Source organism: Sminthopsis crassicaudata, chromosome 1 (assembly GCF_048593235.1).
Source record: "Sminthopsis crassicaudata isolate SCR6 chromosome 1, ASM4859323v1, whole genome shotgun sequence".
NCBI lineage: Eukaryota > Metazoa > Chordata > Mammalia > Dasyuromorphia > Dasyuridae > Sminthopsis > Sminthopsis crassicaudata.
The window spans coordinates 311429493-311454363 of NC_133617.1; the positions used below are offsets into that span (position 1 = coordinate 311429493).

Genomic DNA, 24871 nt, shown 5'->3' on the forward strand with positions numbered 1-24871 from the left:
CAGAAAACTTAAATGAGGGGATAAAGGAAAAAGGATAAAGGGGATAGATAGTAAATAAATGTTCTGATATTGAAATCAAGTTCTTTGACTCCAAAGTTAATATTTTTGCTATTCCACTGTAAAAATATACTTTAGTCCTAGGGAATAACAATACTGATTTTGGAGGCCTTCCATCCAATCTTGTCAAATTGAAAGAAATGATCATTTTACTAGTTTGTCTTCATTCCCTTATTCTAGCACCTCCTGAGAAACCTCTTTAAATGATTCAGTTTCTAAGACATTAGAAATAAACTCATTGGCCAACTGAGATATTAGTAAACCTTACTATATCAATGCTATTACTATTTAACAAAATCCAAATTTGTCAACTCTTTGTTGTTTTTGCATAATTTTTATTTACAAGTGTTATTGTTTCTTTTGTTTTTGTGTGTGTGTGTGTGTTACTAAATAATGGGGGCACATGAACATATAGGTTACTATCAGAGAAATCTTGAAATCATTTCTAGATATTTTTTATTTGCACAGTCATATTAGCTAGTAAATAGGGGAGGCAAGATTTGACCTTACTACCTATATGACTTCGTCCAAATCATCTAACTTAAGTAACCTTATTTGTAAAATGTAGGGGTCATGTTAAACGACATTGAAAATCTTTCAAACATAGATCTATGATCCTATGAAATCCAAGGATCTTGAAGCTTAGACTTTGAAGACCTTAAAAAGGATACAATTTATTTTTTTAAAGTTTTCAATATTTATTCATATTAATAACCTAAATTTATATAGCAATTTAAAAATATGAAAAATAATTTGCAAACATCATGTTATTTGACCTTTATAAGGAAATTATGTGACTTTTATTTATTTTACTAATAGAGAAATAAGGATCAGAAAATTTTTTTCTAGCTACACATACAAAATAATCATTCTCAGAGATGAGGAATAAACTCAGGTCTTTCTGGCTTTAAATTCATCACTCAACCTAAAATATCATGATGCTCTCAATTAAACATTTAGCCAATTAAAAAAAAAAAAACAAATTATCTACTATGTACAGAATATATATATATATATATATATATATATATTTTTTTTTTTTTTTTAAGGTACTAGGGACAATAAGTTTTTCTTCTTAAATCTACCATATCTAAATTTAATTCAAAAATATATTGAGGGGAACATAGAAAAAAAAACATTAACTAATTGTATGAGGACTGGGGAAAATTATTTTTTGAACCTCAATTTTCCCTATTTAAAAATAAAACATAATCAATAGTAATTCATATTTATTTTTTGTAAATGTTAAATAATGCAAACCTTGAAATGTTAAACAACATAGCCATAAATAGGAGGAATAATTGGAATAGGGTTTCATTTTGTTTCCAAATCTCATTTCTATATAGATTTACTTCCCAATTTTTATATCCAGCTATGATTTTTTTTAAAAAAATTCTACTTATATATATATTCTCAATTATGTGAATTTTATACCTCCATATAGATATTCCATAATTCTTTTCTCCCAATAATTCCAAAAATGTACCTTCTTATCTTCCTACCTAAAATGTGTCCCTTCTTCCCCTACTTCCTTTTTTATCTTGAGGGTCCTTCTATTGTCCTACTAAAACAAAACTAGTTTCTCATAACTTTGGCAGTAATACTTAATGCCTGCCTATTTTCCCCTATTGCTTCATACGTAATGAATTGTGAAAATCTCACTAATTTATATCTTCATAATTTATTATTACTAACGTCCCTCTGCATGTATAAGGATACAACATCAATTCAGACCTTTATAATATTTTACTTGGATTACTCTTTTAGCCTTTTAATTGTTTTTTTTTTTTCCATTTTTATTCCTCTTTTTCAACTTGTCTTTCATAGAATTGGAAAAAAACACTTTTCCAAAGAGATATACTTATCAGTAAAATCCTTAAAATAAATTAATACCTCTGCTTTTTGTTATTAAAACAAATAGCTTTTTGCATTAAAGATCCTCTATAAACTCTCATTGACCTTTCCAAGGTTATTATAGACTTTTCTTTTTCTACAAGCTTCTCCATTATGTAAAACACGTGCGCGGGCGCGTGCGCGCGCGCGCACACACACACACACACACTCACACACACACACTCACACACTCACACACACACAAATATGTGTCTCAATAAAGGACTATTGCTATATTCCTGCTGTCTTTGACTACCTATGATGCAACACTGGGACACCCCTTAGGTTCTTTTCTTTCTCAAATTTCTTCAATATTTATTTTTGTATCTTTTTTTTTTTTTTTTTAATTCCCTGGAGATTAAGCTGCTTGTTTCCTTCAGTCCTAATCCCTAGAAAAATGTTTGCATATGTAATTGTAATATAATAGACACATAGTAGATTGTTAAAATTAAATGAACTAAAGAGTCGATGAGTAATTAGGAAGTAATGTTCTTCAAGAGAGTTAGCAAAATAACCTATAACCACAGAACGAGTCATATTTGACACAGTCCTGAATCCTGAAGTCCAGAAAAAAATGGGTTTTAATATTACTGACAGCACTGATTAAATGTCACACTTGGTAAAACACTTCAATTCTTTAAATTTCAATGTGTTCATATATAAGATCTGGCTGATAATTCAGGAATTTTGAAACTCACACAATTTACATATATATATGTGTGTGTGTGTGTTGTGTGTGTATATATATTATATATATATATATATATATATATATATATATATATATATATATATATATACATATGTATGTGTGTATATATATATATGTAAAGTACTTTTCAAACTTTAAAGCATAATATCAATTTCAGTTATTATAATTATAGTGGGTATTATTTGACTCTTACCACTTTCCTAGCATCTTTCAATGTGATTTTTTTTTTTTTTTGGGGGGGGGGACTATGTCTGCTCTTCCTGGATTGTCAGGTGCTGCTCAAACCTCAGTTTATCCTAGTCTGCTCTTCATTCATTAGTGCCATTCTACTGGGGTATATGCTGGGGTGGAATCAACACAATTTCTAGTTTTAATTTACCTTAAATTTACCAAGGGTTCCTTGTGGGAGTTTTTTAGGAACCCTTGACTCACCCAATCTTCATCAAGCTCAACAAGGGAACATACTGCTGTTCCCTTCTTTTTTGGAGGCAGTCTTTTTGTATATGCCCTACTTTTTGACATTCCCAATATGTTAAAGGCTTTCTACTGTCCTGTTCCTTCCTGAATATATCTGTTTCCTTTCCTTGAGTCTTTGTCCTGTCAGTTTTTTCTGTATCCTTTGCAATTTCCTGTACCTTCTGGTCTAAGATTTTGGCTTTGTGCTTTTATTTCTCATTTTCCCTTTTAACATACACCTTGGTGGTCTCTTCCAGTAGACTGATATGTGGTCACAAAGTACAATTTCAAAATATCTTCTACTCCTGGGTCATCAGAGTCAAACCCAGAGTACTTCCTCATGCTGCCTTTTAGTCTATTCAGATATTCAGCTGATGACTTGTCCTTCCCTTGAAGGGCTTTTTCATGTTCTGTGCCTTTGGCACTGCATTTGAATTCCCATAATTATCACTTCTCTAAGATCCCTCATACTTCCCAGATGTATGGTGTTATTGTGATCCCAATTTGGATCTACTAAAGAGTAATTTGGTCAGCTGGGACTACTCCTGCAGGTTGAGGGTATGTCCTGTCCTACTCTTTCATAGCTGCTCCTCTAATCAGTCTTATCTCCTCTTGTGAGAAGAGAGAATTTCAAATAGACATAAATTCTCCCCAGGTAAAAGATTAGGACCCAGGAATTGATCAAATTGTTCTGCTAGCGTGGTGGGATCTTCTATTAAGGGCATCATTTCCTTCTTAAAGGTGTTTATTTCTGTGGCACTCAGAGGAACATTCACATATCCTATACCTCCCTGAGGCAAGGGAACTTCTCTTAAGTGATACAATTTAGGAGTTGGGGTTTTTGGAGAGGGTAATTTTGGATATCCCTTTGAATTTGCTCTAATTCCTTCCTTAGAGAAGCAAATGGCCCTTTTGTGGGGCCTGAGTGGGGTAAATTGAATTCAATCCTCCTGTGCCCTTAGGGCCCCTGGAGGCGCTGATAGAATTAAGTCCTCTCATTCTTTTTCTAGAGGCCATGGCTTCCTGAGGTGGGGCTAAGTATGGAGGAGGGAGAGATAACAATGGGTCCTATAGCTATGTCTTTAAAGTCTCCTCCTTTACTCCCTTTTCACTTTGATTCTTATTTAACATTATCAGGGCCTGAGAGCCATAGTCCAGTATATATGGCATCCTCTGGATTAACAGATTCTTTACTATTAACATGGAAATTTAGTTTTTGGCAGACCAAGTCTTTAAGGGAACCATACTTAGGCCAAATATTGGCTCTGTCAATATCTTTGTTACCCCAGACAAAGTAACAATACCCTATCATCTTTTTTTTTTTTTGCTTTTTCCTTTATATTTTGGTAGTTTGTTCTAATTACTTATTTCCCAAGGTAGTATCTACTGATATTTTCTGATCATTTTTTCTTATATTTCCCTGCTGGGACTGGGCCACAGCCATTGAATTTGGATGGAATCTAAATTCCAGAACGCTCAAACACCTTCTCAATTGACCTCCGTCACCCAAGAAGGCCTATCCTATCCTTCCAGAGCATCTCTTCAGAGTCAGTAACTCTACTTAAGGGGCTCAAAGAGTGGGCCTACCTTTGGTTTGCTGCACAGCAAATTGCTTAACTGAGCCTGTTGGAATTTTTACTGAGGAATTTTTCCCTTTTGCTTTGCCCTGAGTTTCTCCACTTCAGGTCCACTTAATCTTTAAGAGCAAGGAGAAGTGCCTGGACACTGGCACGCTGCATAAATCAGGGCAGGGAGCAATCCTGCTAAGTATTTGCCTACTCACCAAGTCATGTGATCTGGACTAGCCTCCAAAAATATGTGGCTCAGAATGTTGATTGGTCACCATTTAATAAAAAAGCTGGAGAGATCTCTAGGATCAAAGCAAAAGTTTATTGTGTGTTCTTGCTAGAAGTGGGGATCCCTCCCATTGAGCAAGTAATCAAAAGGAGGAGGCATCTTTTGGGACAGGTTTTATACTTTAAATAGTCCCTAATACAAATACCCTTCCCACACTGACCATCATCCTCATTAGCTGAGGGTCTTACATTCTAAATGCAGGAAACACCCAAGAAATTAAACTTGGCTAATAAATACATAGTTGGCCATATTTGATCTAAGCAGCATGAAAATTATGTCATGGGAGGATAGCAGGAAGGGGACTTAAGTTTGCCCTTGAGTCAATGCTCAAGGACCTTCAGGCCTATCCAAATTCCAAAGTAGATCCAAAGTAGATGAAGCCTTAATCGATTTTCACAACTGTCTTGAGAAATCTCTCCTCATCTCGTTCTATATCAAATATATAATGATTAAACCCTAATTTTCTTATTTGAGTTTACCCTTAATAGTGTAGATTTTACATAAAATATTTTAATATTCAACAGTCTTTAACATCACATGCAAAGACATTCTGTTTTCCTGACTCTGGCTAAGGCTAGAAGTAGTGTTGCATTTGCAGGCTTGCATATTTATTGTTGAAAAGAGACTGAGTTTGCATTTGTGTCAAAGTTCCATGGGGTGACAAAGTAGCCCAAATGTGTGAATAGTGATAAGAATTGACTGCTTTATGAGAGAAGGCTTTCTGACATTTTTGCTGCTTGCATTCTCATTACTACTTTGCATCAAAAAGTGCAGAGAAAATGGAAGATTTTGTTCAGGTTCAGTCTCAATTGTGTCTGTGAAGAGGCTGAGCAAGGTTTCAATGTGTGAAATCTTGAACAATGAACAGTCATGTTCAAATCATTCCAGGACTTTAAAAATGCTTAAGGAAACTATATATGTATATATATATTTTTTAATCTGATATCTCTCTCTCTAAAACATCTCTAATCTATTTGAAAGTATGGGGAGTAAGATAAAGCTAATGAAAACAAACAAACAATGAACCTGAGAGTCTAATCATTAATGAATACAAACCTACCCACCAAGGAATAGCCTCTTTCCTTGGCCTCCTTCCTTCAGCTGAATAAATGATGGGTAGAATAAGCCCTCAACAAAAAGACCCTAACAAAGACAACATCTTTGCTAATTAGGTAGGTCTTAAGGAGGGACTATAACAGTAGAGAAAATGAGTTACTTTATAAGTACACTTTTCTTATTTTCTTATTTTATATACTCTAAATTTCTGGAAGCCAAGCTACTCCAAGGCAAACAGGGAGGAACAGTGAAAACAATTATCTCTTCAAGTGGACTTTTTTATTTTGATTAGATGTTTTCTTATGCTAAATAGACTTTCATAGCACTCTGATTTTGGTTGAGATCCTTGGATGAATTCCTAGTATAGCAAAAATAAAATCACCATACACACAGTTACTGTAGCCAATCAGAAAGAAAAGTTAGGAGGTCAACCCCAAGATTATTTCTCCTCTATAAAAGAATCTACCTAAATCTCTCTTCCTTGATAACTCTTTTTTGCTAGCTAAACTTCTTTTTTTAGAGTTAGTCTGACAGTGAATGACAATCTTCCACTTCTTTGTGAGTTTATTAGGTAGCACATACTTAGGGATGCAAATTTATTTTGCTTGCCTTTGGTGTCTTCCCTTCCCCCTGGCTAATTATGAGTTTTGATAGGGAATTTAGCTCTTTTATTTTCTTGTTAATAGTTAAAACTTCCCTTTGGAACTTAGCATGCCATTCATAATTTAAAAAAAAAAAAAAATTGCCCCTTAATTTGGAGGTCTAAAAGTTAGTTACAAATTCTTTTCAGATACATTGTGATACCAGCCTGAAATCCCAATATAATTTTGGGGCCTGTTTCAACATCCCTATACCCATCATTGAATGAGTATGCAGATGCTAAGTGTCTTCACAGTCATCAGGCATATACAAATTGAAGCTATGGTGTCATAAACTGAGTTAATTAGCAATTAACTTGATCATTAGCTATATATTGGGATAGAACATTATACTACAGTCACTTGACAGAGTACAGAAAGAGCCAGCTTCAGCTTTAGATAGACTAGGGTTCAAGTTCCACATGCTTTTTTTTTTACTTTGGCAAGTCACTTAATGCTTCAGTTTCCCCTAAAAATCCCAGTGATTAGGGGTTACTGAGCAAATTCCTGTCTGCCCATGGAATACTCTTACTAGCTCCTTATACCAATAAGGTCAAAGATCTGGTCTTAAAAAAAAAAATTAAAAAAAAAAAAAAATCACATTCTAATGTTCCACATAGCTAAGGGTACTATTTTATTTCATCTAATTTCAAGGAAAATGAATATCAGAAAATTTTATTTTTCACCAGAATTTGATTTGATTTATAATTTACAGGGTTGAAGTTATAGGATCTGGTAATTTCTGGTTGTATATATGTGTTTATGTATATATGCATGTATGTGCATATGAACTTCTTTTGTCTCTCTTTGGAATATAAGGCTCTTATGAAGAGAGATTATTTCTTTCTTGTCTTTTATCCCCAGCATCTAGCAAAGTGCTTTGCTCATATTAACTGTTTAATGAATCTGTTAAATGATTGGCAATACAAAAAGAAACTACTCTAATTCTCTTGATTTTCACGAGTTTCATGATCTATCAAAAAGACAAAAGGTAGAAAGAGTAATAATTTATAACTGATCTTGTATAGCATTGAAAAGGACCAATATTATAGAACATATTGTGCAAATTTAATGAAAGGTGTTAGCTGTAAGTCTTTACAAAGAAGAAACAAATATGTTCTATTCAGAAATAGTGCCTTGAATAGAGTTATTCAAAACATTAAGGATCTTTTTCCTGAATCTAAAAGCTTCAATTAACTTAAAGAAATATATAGCACAATATGTTACTGACTTTTAAATACTAATGAAAAAGATATGTGATGCTATTAGGTTTTATCAATAATTAATTCAAAGAAAAAAAGCCTCATTTATTTTCTTACTTTCCATTGCCACAAAATTCAATGAACTGTCGGGTCATCTGTGATATTTGGAGAGGCTTCCTTTGTGCTTAAATGAACTTTACATGGTCCATTATCCAAAAAAAAAAAAAAAAAAAAAAAATGGGCCTTTTGGGCCCAATTCTTTGGCTTTTTCTATCCCTTTGTGTTTGAGACTCACTGGGAAAAGAGAGAACATGTAGAAAGGAATAAGACAAAATAACAAAAGCTTCTTTTACTTGATTGTCCCGTTATCATTTCTATCTACCTCAAACTCCTTCATGCTCCAGAAAGGGGACAAATGTCTGCAACATTGTGAGTAAAATTCCAGAATCAACTCCTCTTAAGAGTTATTCAAGTGCTATATGAGAGGGTTTCAGTACACACACACACACACATACACACATACAAACACATACATATATATACATATATATTCATACACACATATGTACACATACATTCACATGTATTACACACACACACACACACACACATATATATATAAATATATATATATGGATAGATAGATAGATAGATAGATAGATAGATAGATAGATAGGTAGATATGTAGTATTTACAAAATGGAAAATCAAGAATTAGATAGGATAGAAGAGGTTCTAAAGTTTACATTCTAAAAGGGAATTGTTCTTATTTTCCAGCCCTCCAAATGTGAGATCACTAAGAAAAATTACTATATGAAACATTTTTACAAAGTAAATAGTGTTTTAAATGAGGCACACTGGAAAGCACATGTATTTATCTCTGAAAAAAATCACAGGTGCCTGAATCCAGCTGTAGATGAGGGAGTTGTTTGATTCATGAGGGCAAACTTCTCTCACTCAATCACCACAGCTCTTTTTCTGTGAAAGTAGAAGAGATGAACTGAAGGAAGATAGAATGTAATTTATGGTTTTATTTATTTTATGATTTTGATAGATATGCATCTGTGTAGAAAGGACAAATTGTAACTCAATGAACCAGATTATTCTACAGTATGAACTCTTTTCCTGGTTTATAAGACACTTTGAAAAACTGCCTTATTCCTGCAAATCCTAGCACACAATTTCCTTTTCTTATAGATTCTGATTTCAATGAAATCAACTACTGAAAATTACATTGTTAGTAACTAATTATCAATCATCATATTGGAGAAACACACCCATATGTGTTAATAAGACTGAAAAACAGAAAGAGGAGGAAGGAGGAGAGGGAGAAAAGGAGGAAAGCAATAGAAACAGAGACAGAGAGATAGAAAAAAGATAGGGAGAACAAGAGAATTATAAGCACTATGAAATGAATTCAGGGAAAAAATGCCATCCTTCCCTAAACAAAATAAAACAAAGAAAATATGGTACCATGGGATACCTTTGTTCCAAAGTGAATATCAAATAATTTTCAACATATTTTTCTAGACAGCTATATCTTAGCACATACTTATGAAGCTGATTTGTTTTTGTTTCTTTAATTCAGTAGAGGATTATTCATTTCTACTTTAAAATTTTCTAATAGATTTAATCCATCATTCCAAATAGGTATTTTGTTAGAATTCTTACAAGTGCTAAGTCAGTGGAATTGATAGAAACAATGGTTATTTAGCAGGGTGCTTAACAATTCTCTAGATGTACTTATTACTTATTAGAGTTCCACAAAATCACACTTTAAGAGAGAATATATAAGGAGGAGGGCCCTGAAGGACAAGCCCACAAAAGCACAAGCCCACTCTCAGAGGCAGAGACAGATTCATTCCATTTCCACCCCTGTGCTGGTTGGAGAGATTAGGAGGAAACTAGAGGCAGAAGCTGGCAGAGACAAAGGACTAGGGGCAAGAGCTCTCAGAAGCAAGGAGAGAGATAGGCTTCTATTAAAGCTAACTGGGCCCCAGGAAAAGATTCAAGACTTTGAAGGAGAAAATAAAGGATTTGGATTTTAACTCCCAGCTGCATTTGGAGTGATTACACTGAACTGAAAGGAAGGCTGCTCCCAGAAGCCCCCCAAGAAACCTGCTCTCAGAGAACATTATATTTCAGAGAAGAACATTACACTGTTCTATGTATTTTGGGAAGGGGAGTAGTTGAACATTGTTTTGTACAATTTATAAATGTGATAAACATGCCATCTTTTTCTTTATTTAATCTTTTTATAACATTTATAAAAGAAAGAAGCTAAGGACACATAAGAGGGACATACCTGGAGTGGAGAGAAAAAAGTAAATATAGTGGTGGAACTCATTATCATTTCTTGGAGCATGAGGAAAACTTTTTTGTGCCTCATTCTTTTTGTCTAAAAAAATCATGAGTGTTAATAATCAGAAGTCTGTTTACCTTCTTGTCTTAGCATATTATCTCATCTTCTAACCACTTGACACTTATAGCCTCATTTTTATTCTCTTTTCCCTTTTCAGAATCGTATCATTCTCCATTTTCTTTTCCAAATGGTTAAATAGACTGGGTCATTGTTCTGTTAGGCAATGATAGCATAGCATTTAACCATGATGTTTCTGTCTGCTATGCTAGAATGATACAATGAAACTCAAATTAGAGGAAAGAGAGACAAGAAGAAAATAATTCCATATTCTGCTCTATTATTTTCCTTTTGTGTTCTCCAAATGCAGATTTTGCAGAAAGTTACATGCCATTGTAATGTACTCTTGTGTAATCCCTGTTCATATATAACCCCTTATGCAAAAATAATATAATTGAAAGCAGATGTGGTCCAAATACTTGCAAATCAGATTTTAGCTTTCTGGATAGTTCTTTGAGGAAAAAGTCTATGTTTGAAGATTTTTCAGGTAATTTTATCACAATGGGTTGTGCCACAGGGTTTTTTTTTTTTTTTCCCCCTGAAGGAAAAAAATGAAAGTAATGTTGTTGTTTTTAATTTTCTGAAGTCTATAGAACTATTAGTACTGTGTCTACTCTGTTTGATGTAATGTTTTTTACTTCTTAAAATAAAAAATCTATTAGTCACTAATTTGTTGAAATTCAACAAAAATTTAATTCAACCAACACAATGATCATAGTGAACTTTGCCATTTACAGGATTCATAGGAATAGTTTTATTAAATGAGATAAAATTTAACATAATGAATGCTTAGCAAAATGTAATAATGACTGACATTTCCTAGCTAAATTGAACCAGGGCTTAATGAATCTTGTTACTGTTGAGTATAAGACAAAATAGTATGAATATGTTACACTTCACCATTTTTTTTTTCTTCTTGGTATACTAGGAGAAAACAAGTCCTAGTTCAAAAACTATATTCACTATCAAATTATTTTTTTCTTGAATTTTATTTCATAATTAATGTGTGAATGCTAGGCATCAAATGTTTGTTGAATGCAGGTCATAACATAATCTATACACACATATAGATACAAAAGGCACTTAATTTTCTCGAGGTATCATGCATTCAAGTTCATCAGAAATAAATTTTTGAATTCAATTTCACTCCAAGGCCTTAAATTACTATGTTTAATTATAATTTTTACTTAATTAATTATCTATTGTTACTTTCATTCAATCTGTATCATAGTAGAAAATACCTTTGGAAAAAAAATTCTTAAGTAATATTTCTGATCAAGATTTTAGACAGTACAGATATCTGGAGACAATCTGCCTTTAGTCTCCTCAAGGTTTGAAATCTGTTCTTCTCTCACCATAAAAGCTTTCTATCGTCAGAGTTTTCTTTATTTTTTTACTCATTTAAAAAAAAAAAAATGAAAGTCTGCTTATAGGGCAAAAAAAAAAATGAAAGTCTGCTTATAGGGCAGGGGAGATTTTCCAAGCTTCCTTTTCAAGTAGGGGAGTCTGTCTGTTCTGGGTCAGTGCTGACTATCTCCAGGTGCTGGATAGACATGGCCAGGTCCAGTGAGATTCTGGCATTTGGGGGTTCACTACTTACCTTTTGCGTTTGTGTTGGGTGTTTCCAAACTTCTCTGATGATCTACTGGCTTGCATCCAGGGCAGAATGGCCAATACTACTGTAGATTCTGGTAGATTCTTCACCTTGCGGAGTCTGCACAGCCCCACAGAGAGCTCACTGCCCAGGCTCTGCAGTTTGCACTGGTATCTGTGCTCAGCTGCCTCCCTCCCATTTCTGATTGTAAAAGACCTTTTCTGGTCTGTTTTCTCTCTGCAGATTCTCTACCATGTGGAGTCCATATCACCCAGCAATGTCCTCACCATCCCAGTACCAGACGCTTGTGCTGTCTGCACTGGTGTTTCTGCTCAGCCTGCTTATGCTTGGCACTTAATGTCACTTTTTATGTCTAAATCAAGAACCCATTTGTACCTTATTTGGTATAAAGTGTTAAGTACGGTTCAGTACCTAGTTTCTGCCACACTAATTTCCAATTTTCCCAACAATTTTTGTGAAATAGTGATATCTATCTATCTAAAATATCCCAGTATCTTTCCCCTTATCTTTGGGTTTATCAAACACTAGATTACTATAGTCATTGACTATTGTGTGTTGTTAACCTAACCTATTCCATTGATCACCAATTTCATTCGATTTCTTAGCCAGTACCAAATAGAGCTTTGATAACTACTGCTTTATAATACAGTTTTAGGTCTGGCACAAGTAAGTCACCTTCATTTGCTTTTTTTTTTTTTTTTTTTTTTTTTTTTTTATTAAGTCCCTTGATATTCTTGACCTTTTATTTTCCAGATAAAGTTTTTTTTTTTTGTTTTTTTGTTTTTTTTTGTTTTTAATCTCTGTGAAATCATTTCTTGGGAGTTGGTTGGTCGCATTGAATAGGTAGATTACTTTAGGTAATATTGTCATTTTTATTATATTAGCTTGGCCTACACATAAGCATTTTATATTTTTCCAGTTGATTAGATTTGACTTTATTTGTGTGAAAAGTGTTTTATAATTGTGTTCCATGACTTTGAGGCCTTGGCCTTTTTAAGCTAAGGTCTTTCTCAGTTTCTCTGACACAACACTCATTCAGTGATTAACATCTTAATAAGAATTGAGGCAAAAAAATGTCCTCCTTTGTCTTCACAAAAGAATCAGTGCCTGGGGGTTAGACCTTCAGAGTTTTAAAATAAGTGAGATGATTATTGTAAGTTGAGGGACTCATTTTATCCACATCTATATCTTCTTTACTTACTACTTACTAAATAGCTCTATACATATTTGTTGCTCACATTTGCTGATAGTAATTTAATAAGGTCCATGGTGAGGGCATAGATTTGAAGAAATCTCATGTATGTCAATTATTATGTTAATTTGTAGTATTTGTTCCCTTATTTCATTCAAGACTATGTTTAAGCATCACCTTCAACAAAAATTTTTCTAGAACCCCACAGCCATATATTCTTTTCCTCACAAAAGTACCCTGTATTTGTTTTGTATTTATTTTTTATACTCTCTCTATGTAAGATTTTCTATCTCAATAGACTGTAAGTGCCTCAAGGGTAGGGACTGTTTCACTTTTTGTCAGCATACCCACAAAGTTCAGTAGAATGCCTGCAACATAGAAATGAATTTTTGAAAGTAAAAATTTAAAAAGTATTTATTACTTCATGCTAAGAAAAAAAAGTAAAGGCTCTTTCTATACTCAAAATCCTTACAGTCTAATAGAGAAAGACAACTTATAAAGTAAAGTGAAGGCCAAGAAGAGATATTTCTGTTTGGAATGGTACAAGGATGATGGGAATTTTTATAGACTGGTATAGCCTTTCTATTCCCATGTATAGAAAATAGTAATGTATTATGGGCCAGAAATCTGAAACAAGGATTCTTACAAGGTGCTAAGTAAGTGGAATTGATAAAGACAATGGTTATCTAGTTTAGCATGGTGCTTAATAGTTTTCTTGTTCAGTACATATACTTAATACTTAATATGGTTCCACAACATTCACATAAAGAAGGGAGAACATGAACAACCTTGAAAAATAAATTATTGTATATTTTAGCCACTTGAAAAAAATCAGATCATACTTGAAAGACCCTAGTGTAGAGTGAAGCAGATCTGGTTGTCATTAGCAGCTCTTTTGCTGAAGAGATGAATGTAGAAGGACCAAAGTGTCAGGAACCCAGGCCCTTCCACTGTGCAATACTGCTCTGCTAAGGCCGAAGTGAGGCCAGGACTACTGCTTGCTGAAGCCACCCTATTCAGAGGCCTGCCCACTGACTGCTGAAGGATGTTTATAGGACTGAGTCCCTTTCCGGCTGGACTCACTAGTGTCACAGCCTGAGAATTTGGCCTGGGCAATCTGATCCTGTTCTTTTTTTAGAGTTTCATCTCACTCATGGGACCTGACTTGTATTTGCTTTTCCTCTCATGGTATGGTCCTAGGACAGGATGGGGGGAGGGGAGGCAGGATTAGGGATTGGGGATAGAAGAGAGTATATAAACTGAGAGCTTCAGCCAGATTCAGAGCAACAGATGAGGAGCAGACGTGAGCGGAGAAACAGGGATTCATGTCCATCATCATCAGCTTTGTGGTGGCTGGCCTGTCCTCCTGCACTTTCTCCACTGAAACCAAGTCCCCTCTAAAGGCCAAGAGAAAGCTAGCTAAGCACCAGGTGAAGGAGACAATAAAGACTTTTGGACTTTAACACCTGGCTATTTTTGTGGTGATTAATCTGCTGAAAAGAAGGCTGCCCCAAAGACCTCCAGCAAACCACCAAAAACAGAGAATAGACAGGAAATAGCATTAAAGAGAATGTTAAACAGTAGTAATAAGTAATTTTAAAATGTGTGTTAATTGAGAAGTCAAAACTTTTGACAATAATTATTTTTGAATCTATAAGAATACATGCAAAATACAATTAATGTTTTGTTGTTGTTTTTTTTTGTTTGTTTTTGTTTTTGTTTTTTTGCACAAAGGCTGCTATTTCCCCAAAGGTAAGATTTGTTGTTATTGTTCAGCCATATTAATCTTCTTCATGATCTTCATGAACTCAGAATCACACAATTAATCTCAGACCAGCTTTGAACTTGGAAAAATAAGACTCCCTAACTTCATGTCAGCATTCATGCATTATATCAATTATATCAATTAACTAAGATTATAGAATTGGTAATTTCTAGAGGAGCAAAATCAGAATTGTGCTTTCTATATCATCATATCATGTATTTTTATCATCCTGTACATTGTGTAGAGAAACAAAAAACATTTAGTCTGGAGAAGAAAATAGAAGGAATATTTAAGGTCTCTATGATAACTCTTTCTAAATATTATAAAAGGTATCACATTGAATAGTGATTAGACTTATCTTGCTTGTCTTCACAAGGCAGAATTAAGAATACTGGATAGTCATTTTAAAGAAGTCAATGTTACCCTGAAATATGAAAAACAGTTCCTTATAATGAAAACAATCCAAAATAGAATGGGCTATCTTGGAAGGTGATGATACACTCACTAGACATTCACATGCAGGAGTTAATTTGTATGTTTGATAGTTATACTAAATAAGACTTTTTGCTCATATATAACTTGACTTAATTAGATATTCAAGTAGAATATACTTCTATTTGAATTTAAGAAAACTAAGTTGAATAATCATTCTGCTAATCATGCATCATAATTTTTTGAGAGAGGTGAAATCTGTGCAATTAAAATTGATGAATTTTAGTTGTACTTTTAAAGTCAGGTCTAGGTAAGATGTGCAATTCAAATGGCTCTGCATATTGAATTCCATATTAAATATTTTATAAAATATGTCAGTTCTAACTAAAGTACAATATATAAAAAAAAATTATAAGGAAAAGAGAAAGGAAAGTTACTATAAAATATTGTTTGGCACTAAATATTTTGTTAAAAAGCAATTTAAAATCCACCTTCACAACTATTTTTTATTCATGTGGCAGCCTCCTTATTTCCTGCAAATGAAATACAATATGATCATCCTAGAAATCAAAGTTTCACACAATATGAAAGTATCTTATGTTTCTTATCTTATATATTCTCATCTAGGAATTTCATGATAGATCTAAATTGCACCTTGAGTTTCTGCACAGATGAGATTGCATTCTTCAATATTACATTGTAACATAAGATTGGGTCCATAATTTCACTGGTTTAGGAAATTCCTGATGAAGAGATAACTTTTCACCAATTCAAATATGTATATTCTATATTACTGAGAATGATGAGGTTTAGGTTTTGGGGTTCCCTTTTATAGGGAACCAAATGAAAAAGTCTAGATTTAAGGAACCAAAATGAGATTAGGAATTCTGGTGGTCAGAGTTAAATGATAAGACCTAGTGGCAGGTTTGGGATTTAGGGAACCAAATGGAAAGGTTTGGTTTCCCTGTACACCCTTGGGATTCGGCGCAAGGATAGGGAGTTTTACAGAACTCTCTTTTGGTGACGCAGAGATTCTCTGTAAAGGAATTTACAAACCCAAAAACCTAGACTGATAAAAGACATTTATTATAGGGATTTGGAAATAAGGTTAGAAATCCCAACATAAAGGCATAAAGTCTCATTAGGGAAATAGGTAAGGGTAGAGAGGGTAGCACTGAAAAAGAATATTATTCTGGTGGGCAGAGGCTTCCTTGGCATAGCATGGCATAGTCTAGCATGGCTTAGCATAGCATGTTTTGAACCTCTGCAAAGAGAGGATTTTAGATTGCTCTTTTATAAAGTTGAAGGGGACTAGTGGGTGGAGTCCCAAGTTGGCTCATCTACAAGGCAGGTTTCAGCTTAGCAGGAATTTGAATAGAACTGAATGAGTTTCTTTAATTCAATAGGGTTGGAATTCTTTTGCTCAGGACTGAACCAACAACCACCTAGATAACAGATTGAAACTGTTTGTCTTGTTTCCCTTGGGCAGGGTCCCTCACTGAAGCAGAGTTGAAGATTTTCTCCTTCAAGGAGTTTTAGAGTTTCAGAGTCCCTTCTTCAAGAAACAGTAGCTAGACATTTTGCAAATCCCCCACTTTCTACAAGATTTCTTCTTTCCCAAACCCTGCTAGTGCCTTTCCTCTGAGAATACCTCCTTTTTATCCTGTAAATATCTTGATTATATGTTGTTTCTATGTACTATTTCCCATTAGATTGTGAGCTCCTTATCAACTGTTAACTATTTGTATTGCCATCATATAGAACAATGACTGACAACATAATGATATGTGCATAATGAATGTTTGTGGACTTGACTTATGCAGGAGAGAATTCACATAAAAAAAAAATAAATCTTTGACAACAGAAAAAAAAAATTATATTGCCCTGAAAATGGAAAATACTTAGCAATGAATTGTTCCTATTTCAAAATTGTTTTCTGAATCAATAATGAAATATGATATTGAACAATCTAAAATCTACACATACATATAAACTTAAGTGCACATAATTCAAATACACACACACACACACACACACACACACATATATATGTATAAAAATTGTATTTTTGCCTGTGCCCATGGCTCTTAGATGATGTTTTGTTTGTGAGCAAGAGGGCCTTTTTTTTCCCCCTAAAATATCACAAGTAGGTGTTGCATCGTATCAAAAACAATCAGAATGTCTTTGTTTATTAGTTAGTTGACTAATCAGTGTACGTATTACCCTAAAAAATGACCTTATTTGGAAAATACATTTTTTATAGTAATCTAACAATGTCAATAACATTGCCATCTGGCTAGGAATGTCCATGCTAAGATACATGTATCCTACATGATACATGACAACCTGTCAGTTGCTCCATTCATTCCTTTTCTCTGCTATTCTGACTTAGATCTTTTAACTTATTCATTTTTTTCATAATCCTTCAGAAGAATTACTTCTTTTTATTGACAGAATAATGATTCTATCTACTAGTATCTAGCTTGAGTGAGTGTTTGATTTATTTTGTAATGGAATCATTTTCTTTCAAAACATAAAGCAAAGTCTGCAAAAATATAAACTAATTCCAATATTCCTTTACTGAGATGTTAGGAAGTCATTGGAGATTAATCCAAATTATGTATGTGACTCTGTGCTCACCACCATAGGGAATAAAAGAATGAAAGAAACATATCTCTTGAACTCAAGGACCTCATAATATAGTACAGGAGTTAACTCATGCAGTAAATAATTGCATTATAAGGTTACACATTAAAATTGAATTTGAATGATTTCAACAAAAAGTTTTGTGGAAATTCTAAGGAAACTATGGATTTCAGGGAAGGTCATAGAGCAACTGACATTTAATCTAGGCCTGGAAGCATAGTTTGGATACTGTTTATATCCAATATTTTTTTCTTTGTATTGAAGTTGAAAATGAACTTTATGCCAAAGCTACTGCCCCATATACCATTTGTGAACTTTGAAATGGGAAGAGAAAACTTCCTAGACAAGCAGAGATGAAAAATCAGGAAAATGTGACACAACTATAAGTCAGAATGAAATATATGGTATATAAGTATAGGGGATATATTGTATAATTCAATACTGGAAGATGGGGTTGGAGCCATATTATGAACAAACTTGAATATTAGGCTAAGAAATCTGTATTTTCCTTGGAGAGTAATATGAGAATTTGAACTGGAGAGTAGCTTATTTACATCTGTTTTTAGGAAAATTAGAAAAACTGAATCTTAGTGTTGGAAGAGACTTCTGTAGACTTTTAAACCCCTAAAGGAGTCATGAGTTTCTTATACAATAGTTCTAAGTATTTACCATACAAACTATTTTTGAAAATTTTGATTTTTGGAAATTCTAATTATTAGGAAGTTCTTCCTTATATTGAGCCAAACACTGTTTCTTGGTTATTTCTTAATAAACCTGCTAGAGCTCACTTATTCTTTCAATCTTTCCCACTGAAAAACTCCAAAATGTGCTGCAGTTTATAGGATGAAGCACATTGGGAATGACAAATAGGAGTTCAACTAGAAACTATTTTAATAGTACAGTTAAGAGGTAATAGAGAGAAAAAAATCAAGATTTTTGTAGTTGGAGTAGAAATAATTAGATATAGGGTAATATATACAAGGTATTGTGGTAGTAAAATTGTCAGAACTTGGTGACATTTTTGATGGTGGATATGGTATATGAGTGAATTATTAAATGTCACCCCAATATTTAAAGTTCAAGTAAATGTGAAGTGCTGTCATTTTGAACAGAAATGGGAAAATTAGAAAGGGATATGGTTTGAAGAGTAACATTATATTCAATTTTTGTGGTAGTGAGTCCACAATGCCAATGGAACATGCAGTTGGAGATGGATTATCAATTACAACAGAATATAAAAACCATAAGACTGGAATTTAGGAGAGGAAAAAAAATAGCTATACATAAAGATCTGTCATCTCTATAGACCAATGATAATTAAATCTATGGTAGTACCAATTCAAGGAAAAGACTATTAAGTTAAAAATAAAAGATTAAAATGACTAATGTTCAGGAGTGCTTGCAAAGATACATCAGAAGGAGCTGATCAAAGTTAAAAAAGCTATGTCCCACAGCCTATAGGATTGTCATTTGCTAATGATTAGAGAAATAGTGGTTTGTGGAAGGGCAATTCTAATATCACAAGAAAAGGCACAAAATTAAAAGACTTATCTAATGCAAAATAAAAAACTATATTGATTGTTGGAGTAAAGATTTGCATTTTGAGGTGAATATTAAATATACAGGCTAGATGTAATACATATAATATATATATATATATATATATATTTATATTATATCATTGGTTTTGGTAATAGAAAATTAAAGTATGAGTATATTGGGGAAGAGTAACAAAACAGCTCATTTCATTTCAAATATTAAATTTTGGATGATAGCAATTTAAATGTTTTGAGTATAGAAATGCTACAAAAGAATTCTAGGTAGATGAAAAATCAGAATTTGAGATATAGAGTTGCCTTATACCCAAACAGAGTTGAAAACTGACGTCATAAGAAATGTTTAAAAATGATGGGATTAGGTTATGAAATCACAGATATTGTTCTGTAAAATGTAAGAATTAATATTTTCTACAAAAAATTTGGTATAGTTGAGTTTCAAGGTGTCAGTAGATAAATAACAGTGATGAAAGGAAATGTTGCTCAGAGAAAATATTAAAAAAAAGTTTTTCCCCTCCATATAAGTTCAGAGAAAAAATGTTATAGTCTGAACTAGTCTTTTACATTAATTCAGCTCCAATTCTAATTGGAGCAAAACAAACAAACAAACAAAAAATACTACTAATACCAATTTACCTTTATAAAAAAATGTCCCCAAAATCTTAATAAGTTTTAAGCTTTAATAATTTTAGAAATATAAATACTACAAAATTATTAAAAATAATTTGAAAATCTGATTAAATTATTTATATATATATATATATATATATATATATATATATATATATATATATATATATATATATATATATATATATATATGTATATATTACATTACAAAAAGCCCAATACTTCTCTGGGAAGAAGATTATGTAGTAGGTGTTATAAATATTATTCCCTATCTTTTGATGCCATTTTGGTCCTCTTCAGAAATGAAGGACAACAACAAGGGAGCAGTTGTTAATGACTTAGATGAAGCAAAGAGATTATTTTTATCAATTTTAAAGATAATACAACATCTGGAGTAATGGATAAGGCAGTGGTACAAATCAGCATGAACAGGTTTGATTAGATTTTATCCAATCAAAAAAAAATATGGAACAATAAATATGAAGGCTAAAATATTTTTTTCTAAAAATAAATTTCACAGTCAAATATAGAAGATTCATGGCTCTGTGGTCATTTATTAGAAGAAGAAAGAAAACAGTTTAAATGATCTTTGCAGAGCTTAAGTTTATTATCAAACAATAAAGTGATGTTAGCCCAGAAAGTGAATAAAACATTAAGATGAAATAGGATGCAAGAATCCTAAGAATAAGGAGATAATTGTCCCACTGTAATTCACCTTGGTCTTATCACATCTAAAATTTTGGGCTCAATTCTGAGTTCCATATTTTTGTAAGCTTATTAGTGGTTAGAAGTCAGTTCATGCTATCTGAAAATCAGTTAAAGAAACTAGAGAGGTTCATCCTGGAAAATAAAAGATTTAAGAGAATTATAACAATATCCATAAGAGGATAATAATAGATTTCAAGTATGTCAACAACTAACAAATAGCTATGTGATTTCTTTTTTTTTTCCCCCCAGAGGGTAGAATTTAGAATAATTTAGAGAATTTAGAGAATTTAGAATTAAGCAGTAAACATTTCACTCTTATCTTTTCTCAAAACTTCTTAATTCTACTGACTTCTGTTTGTTAATCATGCTCTACTTATTTTATATAAAATTTGTTCTGTGTATAGTTGTTTATATGTTGCCTCCATTATTAGATTAGAAAAGAAAGAGTGAAAGAAAGAATTGTATATGGGACTAAAAGAAAGCCCGGGATTTCAATAGGCAGAGAAGAGAGAACATTCCAGCAATTGGGACCATCAGAGAAAATTCCCAAAGTTGAGAAGAATGAATTGATCGTGAAATAACTAGAAAGTCAATGTCATTGCATCAAAGATAATTTTTTTAGGGAATAAAGTATATGGAAAAGTAGGAATAGACTAGGCACATACTGCATTTTTTTATTTGATCCTACAAAGAATGGCAAGCAATGGAAGTTTTTTGAGTGGGGTATGAATGATATGGTCAACTTGTGCTTAAAAAATCATTTTCATGGCTGAATTGACAATGAACTGGAGGTAGGTGAGACTTGAGGCAGGCAAACCCACAATCAGGCTATTACAATAGTCTAGGTATGAGATAATCAGAACCTTCACTAGTGTCAGAAGTAAAGAATGTTATATAATCTTAGGTAAAAATTGCTTCAAAGGTGAATTTGATAATCCACAGGAACACATAGGATATGAAAGAAAAAGAGATGATGAGAAGTCCAGGATGGTTTGTAAGTTATAAGTTTAAGGCACTTAGAGTATGGTGTTGCCTCCTTCAGTGATAGGAAAAGCAAAGTGGGGAGTTTTAGGGAGAAAATTTTCCATTTTAGGCATCTTGAGTTTAAGATGTCCAGTGGACATTCAGCTCAAAAATGTCCTACAGAGGAAGATAGAAAATTGAAAGTAAGCCAAGAATTAGGATAGAGTATTCAGTCAGCTTAAAGGTAGTAATTAAATTCAAGAAAGCTGATGAGATCATTAAGTGAAGTAACCCTGAAGAAGATGAGAAGTGGGTTAAGACAGAACTCTGAAGGACTCATGTAGCTAGAAGGCATTGAATGAAAGAAAATACAGAAAAGACAGAGAAAGAGCAGTCAGATAAGTAAGAGGAGAATCAGGAGAGAGTGATGCCCCAAAAACCTACAGAGAAGAGAGAATCAAGGACAATAAAGAGATTAAAAGAAGATTCTTGTAAGATAGTGGAGTAGATCAGTAAATTTCATGCTCTCCATAATTCTTCCACAAAGGAAATAAATTTGTGGCTCAGGGCAAACATAGACTTGAGAAAAATCAAGAAGACTTGGAGCAGAACAGGATTCTAAGCATATATAGAAAAGATCAGAAGAAAGACCTCAAGCTGGGATTAATCAGGGTGAAGTGCAAACACTTCCAGACTAGTTCCAGGCAAACACCAAGTGGGGAGCACCAGGGTAGCTGGGTTTGGCTGGAGTCTTAACAGTAACCACAGAGACATTCACCTGCCAGTCTTCTTAAAGAGTTGGGATTCTGAGTCTGGGAATACTGAGGGAACCTCTGCTGATAAGGTAGAGCAATCCCAGCAATGTTGCTGAGACAAGGCCCAACGCAAGAAGGAACCAACAGACCTAGTGAATGTAGAACCAGTGGGCAGGGACATTAATGGTAGAACTTTTGCTTTGGGATTCCAGTACAAAGGGGAAAGCTGAAGTTAAGGCAGAAGCACCACCCCCCTCCCACAGTTAGAAGTGCTTATACTAATACTTCTTATTTTAAAAAAATAGGGAATAAAAGAATCCAATCATAGAAACTTACTATGGGAATATGGAAGACCAGGCTCACCTTCAGAGGAAGACACTGAAGTAAAAAAGGAGCTGCTTCTCTTCTTCTACTTTAAAGAGTAATGTTAAATAGCTCCCTGTTCAGAAAGAATTTAAAGAACTCAAAAAAGAAAGTAAAAATCAAATGAGAGACATTGAGAAAAAAACTTAAATAAATAAATAACACCCAAGAAAAGACAAGATTATGGGGGGGGGGGGTGAATCCAACTTGAAAACCAGATACAAAATCTTAAAAGACAAAAATAATTCTTTGAAAATCTGAATTGGGCAAGGGGAGGTCAGGAAGCTATGAGACCAAGAAATAACAAAATAATATAAAGAATGAATAAATAGAACAGAATGTGAAATACAAGAAAAATAACAGATCTGGAGAACAGATCAATAAGAGAAAATAAAAGAATAATTGGATTACCTGAAAGCTGTGACCAAAAAAAGAATCTTGACACAATAATGTAAGAAATAATCCAAGAATTGTCCTGGAGGGATTGATCATAAGAAAAGTAGAAATAGAAACATCCACCAATCATCACCTCAAAGAGGTCCTTTGTGGAAAAAAACAGTAATATTATATTTCCAAATTTTGAAATCTCCAGACAAAAGAGAAAGCTTTGCAAGAAACAAGAAACAAACAAACAAACAAACAAAAAATATTTCAAATATACTGGAACAACAAGTAGAATTGCCCGAGACTTATCAGCAGTCACAATAAAAGACTGGTATCATATATTGGTCATCAAAAAAAAAATAGGGCTATGACAAAAAATATCATATTCAACAAAATTATCCATAATATTCAATGAAAGAAATGGATATTAAATGAAGTTGCAGATTTTCAGAACTTTCTATTAACCAAACCAAAACTCAGTAGAAAATTTAAAAACCAATATCTAGGGTTAATTTCAAGGAACTTAAGGTTGACAAATTGCTTATGTTTTCTAAATGGAAATATATATTATATGTTTATGATTAATATCAGGAATTGGGGAGCCCAAAAGAAAGATATATACAAATGTGGTGCAGAAGAACAATAGACACAGAGGCATTAGAGAGAGGAGAACTCATAGGTCTGGAAATCTACTTCCATCAGAAATGAGTTAAATGGGAAATATTACATATATAACACAAAAGGTATAACACTCTCCAAAATCTGTAAATAAATAAGGGGATTAGGGAAGGCAGAGGAGGATGAAAAGGTGGGGGGGGAAGATAAGGGAAGGATCCCTAGGTGGGGAGAGGTTAAGTAATATCAAGGCAAGTTAAAAAGCATAATTAAAACAGAAGACTTAGCAAAGATAGAAAAGAAGAGATATGCATAAACACTATGACATAGATCAGGATCAAATTTATCAGAAAAAAAGTACAACTCCATTCATTGTCTTAGACACAGTAAAGCATGAAGATTCAATTAAGAAAGAAATTTACATTATATATCAGCTATAATAATGTTTCAGATGCATGTTTACATATGGGTAAATGTGTATATGTATATATATATATATATATATATATATATATATATATGTGTACACACACATGTGTATGTATTGGAGGAGGTAGAGAGATGAAAGGAAAAAAAGGAACAAAGTAAAAAAAGTGCACAGTTGAGGATAAAAGAACAACTACAAGAAAATAAAGATAGACACTAATGAGAATATATATATATATATATATATATATATATATATATATATATATATATATATATATATATGCACGTATATAATTATATTTGTATACCATATGCTCTATATGTATACTATATAATATAGATACATGTATACTGTATAGTATACATATATGTAGTATATATGTATATTATATAGTATATATGTATGTATGTATGTATATTATATTTATTTTATTTATTTTTTACTATTATATATCCTTTCTTTTTTTTTTTTTTTTTGTTTTTCTCTGAGGCTGGGGTTAAGTGTCTTGCCCAGGGTCACATAGCTAGG

General features: G+C 32.9%; 1 protein-coding gene and 1 long non-coding RNA gene across 2 annotated transcripts in view; one reads left to right on the top strand and one right to left on the bottom strand.

Annotated features, from left to right (window-relative positions):
• The window catches only part of LOC141549489 (uncharacterized), a 194053-nt gene extending 179973 nt beyond the window's left edge, over window positions 1-14080 (bottom strand). The window contains exon 1 of the long non-coding RNA XR_012484367.1: window positions 13939-14080. This is a non-coding gene — a long non-coding RNA (uncharacterized LOC141549489). The remainder of the gene's footprint in view (window positions 1-13938) is intronic.
• The window catches only part of CDH9 (cadherin 9), a 236508-nt gene that overhangs the window by 123801 nt on the left and 87836 nt on the right, over window positions 1-24871 (top strand). The gene's annotated exons all lie outside the window — the stretch shown is intronic.